This window comes from Solanum pennellii, chromosome 12 (genome assembly GCF_001406875.1).
Source record: "Solanum pennellii chromosome 12, SPENNV200".
Lineage (NCBI taxonomy): Eukaryota > Viridiplantae > Streptophyta > Magnoliopsida > Solanales > Solanaceae > Solanum > Solanum pennellii.
The window spans coordinates 17,346,554-17,351,587 of NC_028648.1; positions in this window are offsets into that span (position 1 = coordinate 17,346,554).

The window sequence follows — 5,034 nt, forward strand, 5'->3', positions numbered from 1 at the left end:
GGGGATGGGGTTGGGGGGGGGGCTGGCCGGTGGGGGGAAGGTCAAGCATCATGTGAAAAAATAAAACTTTTGAAATTGAAAATATTTTTTTAACTTGATGCTTTTCCAAAAAAAAAATGTAATTTGAAATTGGTGGAGAGCTATGGAAAATGTTTTCCTCAATTTTTGAAGGGAAGTCATTTTCCTTAATTTTGAGAAAAATGAGTTCATTTGGAAAACATTTTCCAAAACTTTTGTCCCAACCAAACATGGGAAAATTGAAAAACATTTTCTGGAAAATGTTTTCCTTCATACCAAACACACTCTATATCTTACCAAATCCAATAAAAAGGAGCATATCTGATGGTCGTTGGAGCGAGCACAAGTCGGTCAAATAGAAAGACACACCTACCCAACCAACTTATGGGAGAAAGCATACAAATATAGATAAACTAATGTATAGAAGGATCATGTATGTACTTCAAATCTTAAATTGTCTACTTGAAGAAGTACTCAAAAGTAAGAAATAGAAGTAGAACATGCAACAAAGAGTAGATTTTATATGAATTGATTCTACCAAAGATAGCTTCTTTTTTTTTAAGAAAAAAAAGTTAAAGATGTAATAGCAAAATATTACAGCACCTTTTTTGTGATCGCATACTAACATAGAAACTCGATCAAGACATCATGACACAAAAACAGTGAAAATCCTCTCAAACGCAAGCCCATATTAGTTAAATGAATAATGACAATGATACTTTTGAATATCTTTCTAATTCATTCGACTTATTTACTCAGCTTTTCTACCATGCTCACTACAATGCCTTACTCAGCTTTCTACCATGCTCACTACAATGCCTCAATCCAATAACTAATGATTTTCACTAACAAATTACATGTTCATCTAAACTTAATTGTTAAAGAATTCTTCTCGACACATAATTAGGTTAACAAATAAGTGGATAAGAAAGGGCTTAGGTGTATAACATAGAAAATGAGCATCAACTTTTGCATTCTGAAAACAACGACATATAGGAGCTTCATGTTCCCTTCAGAAAGAAGGCAAGGAAACAAAATCACCACAGAATGTAAAAGTTTTTATATGAGAGAGAAGTTTCAGAAATCGAAGAGAGGTGATCTCAAAGAGTTAATAACTCAACTATGCTACGACAATGAAATGTAGAAGATCCAATGACTCAACTATGCTATCAAGAAAAAGCATTGTAGATCTCCCTCGACGCCACTCCATAATGGATAATACTTGCTCATTCCAATTAGAATGATTTTTCAATGCTCTTCGGGAGAGAAAGTGACCTTAGACAGGAGGAGGAAGTGCAAAAAAGTCGGAAGGTTCTATTAGAGTCTGTTTGGATTGTCTTATTGCTTTTGAATTTTAAGTCAAAAGCCATAAGTAAGAATTTATGGCTTTTGATTTATTTTTGTCTTTTCTGTTTTAAAATAAGTGTTTATGAGAATTTTCTTATCTACTCAAACACTCCAAAAGTGCTTCAATTTGACTTTGAAATACTTAAAATAAGTCTATCCAAATAGAACCTTAATCCATTCATTTGATAAAAACAAATTCGTTGAAGAAAAATAATGAAATAATTTTTCCAGATGAAATTCATCAATCATCATTAAATTACCAGGAAAACATAAAAATAAAAGAAGGAAGAACTTGAATCCTCCGAAAAAACAAAGTATAATATTTGATGAATTGACTCCCTATTATATTAAAGGTGTCTTGTCCATCTTCAGAAGATGCACACAGTAAAATAAAGACGATTAAATTGCTTACTTTCTTATAAAGTTTTCCCGTAAGCAAGATATGTATAGATTTGTAAACCTACCTAAAAATAGTGATATTTAAATTCTCTTAAGAGCAATCAAACTCTTCTACATGTTCAACAAAAATTAGAAGATTCACTCACTACGTATCTTGAAAATAAAAAATTATTAACCTACCTCATTTATACCCGTCAGACATATTGACCTCTTATCGCGAGAGACATGCTTGATAAATAGAGAAGTATTGATATTCACTTCACTTCACTACAATGAAAATGTTTATGGATCTACACTCCATGATTCACTTTTTCATTTTAGAGAACCTTTTGAATAAGGTACTTAATCATAGATCGATATATTCATATTCACTTGAATTTTATTTTTGGGGAGATATCTATTTGTCACGATCATCAATAATTAGAGGAAATGATACTAACAAAACTCTTTTACTTATGATACTGAAGATCAGAAATATAGGCATGACATAATTACATCGAAGAAATCTATATTGGAAGACGAAAAAGATGAGAGCGTAACATTATCTAAACCTGATGAGGCAGAGGAACACACTTTCCGGGACATGCTTAGTGAAAACATAATAATCCATTCAAGCAGTTATGAAGAATGAGTATACAGTTTCAAATTCTACAAAGGAACACCCATCTTTATGGTTGTCCCTCTGAACTTGTTAGTTTTCTTCTTGTGATGTCCTGTAACCGGAAAATGATAATATACATTATACAAAAAGAATTTGTTCCAAAACAAAGAATAAATGATGTTAATCAGTAAACTATTTAGTTTTTCTAGTTATCTTCATTACAAATTCACAAAAACATATTTTAGATGAAAAAAAAAAGATTTAATAAAACCTTAAGGATTTTACATGGATCATGTGAAAACAAATCTTTATAAAATGTCTCCCCCTATATGTATACTTATTTGATGAAAGTTGAAATCACACTAAGAATGTCAAGCCACCCCGAGTAAGATAAATGTAAATGAAAATTGTTTAAAAGCATTTCTCCAACATAACCACATATTACTTACTAATTCAGTTTAGTAAATAATAAACCTCTTGATGAACTCATAGCAAGGTATAGAACTCCTGTGCAAACGAAAAAAAAAACAGAAGCTTGTTTAGTTACTTCAGACAAATTATCAAAGACCTTAAGTTAAGTTACTACATAAGTATAGTTAGGTTTATTGTAGAACATGTTTGATACTCTAAGAGAAATTTGTTTAGTTTTTTTTCCTGCCTTTTTGTTCCATAAGAGGCGTTTGACCAAACAAACAAATTAATTTTAGTATAGAATTAACAATATATATATATAACTCGATTAATCTCAATGATTTAACATATTGATATATAACTTTTATAATCATAATTTGAATTTTAGCTCAAGATTTTTTTTTTTAAAAAAGTAACAAATGGATATATCAACCTTAAAAGATGTTAAATAGATAATAATTCATACCTTAAATATAGGAACATATCTTAATAAAAAGTTTTAAAACGAGTTGAAATTGGAGATTGAATTGGGTTCAATTAAGGATTCTCTTGAGATGGGTTATGCTTTAATGGGGTTGAGATTGAACACAGTTCAAATTATCTTGAGCCCAACCCTTAAAATTTTGGGCGAGTTGGGCCGATTACCTATGTTTGGGCTCATTTTTGACAAACCTAGTTAAGGATGGTGAGTCGAAGAATCTTCAGTTCTTGGCAATATTTCACTAACTTTTTTTGGACGAGGAAAACTTCTAGGGATCAAATTTTCATACAATTGCAGAGAACTTGTCGGTCCAATTTCTCCTTCAACGATAACTCTGAGGGATCGAATTTTCGTACAACTGTGAAGCAAAGGGCGGAGATATTTTGGTAAACTATTGTAGCACACGTGCTTAACAATTGTGTTACCAAGTGTTTCCTGAAGAACACGGTGCTGCCAAGAGTGAGTGCTTTTGGTACAATTCGTTGATGTTGTGTTTGTTCTGCCTCTATTCGCTTATATATAAGAGAAGGTAGGGGAGAAAGTACAAATTTAGAGCATCATTTAGAGTGCTTTTGCTACAATTCGTTGGTGTTGTGTTCGTCTTACCTCTATTCACTTATATATAAGAGAGTATAGGGAAGAAAGTACAAATTTAGAGTGCTTTTGGTACAATTCCTTCGTGTTGTGTTCGTCCTGCCTCTATTCGCTTATATATAAAAGAGAATATATAAGCTAAAATAATTAAAACCCGCAAAAAATAGAAAGTTACATTTTTTTTACAAAAATAACTAACACCAACGTAATTCAAATTCCTCTTCCAGTTATTTGGAAAATAAACATTCTACGCCAATATTAAGAAAATAGGAACCACCAAGTTATTTGATTTGTTTTAAAAATATGCATTTAAAAGTATATTTATAAGGAAAATATGTAATTTACTATGTTGATGGAGATATAAATTAATACCCACATAACTTGTTACATTTTCTATTTTACATAGATTATACCTGCATTTTCTCATAAGTTATGTAAGTATTAATAATGCAGGATCATAAAAAATACAACCAAACATCATATAAAATTATTACATGAATAACTTTTATACATATGAAAAATAATCAAAACATTATATAAAATTTAAACATGAATAACGTGTATCATATTTGGCAAATCAAATATAATATAAAATTTATAACAAAGCTGTTACTTTGTATGTGTTTTTTTCAAACTTACATGGACTTGTTGAGCCCTTTGCTCGATTCATTCATTTGACTATTTTTTTAATTTTTTGTTACGTGTGTCTATTGAAAGAGCTCAACCTGAATGGGTTGACACCCTATTTTTTTTTGTTTACGAATAAAATATAAACAAATTTAATCAATAAATAAACTAAAAAGTTATTAATATTACTTACTAAAACTGACATTCTTCTTGTTGATCGTAGAATTATTTTGTTATACTTTGAAACTCAAGTACACAATGCCGGCAAATCAATTGACTAATCTTAGATGATATATTATAAAAAATTAAGGCAAAAAAGTTATTAAAATAATAATTAAATTTGCATATCTTAAATTGATTAAACATGTCATATTGTGTCCTATTTGATATTTCATCCGACAATGTATAAGGTCGGTTTGCGCTCTCTTTTCAAAAAACGATGAACATGTCAAATTATAAAAATTGAGAAAAGTCACTAGCACCCTCTTATACTATGATCGAAATTTCGAAAATACACCTTAAATAAACAAAGATCCTATCCCCCCTCCCCGAACTC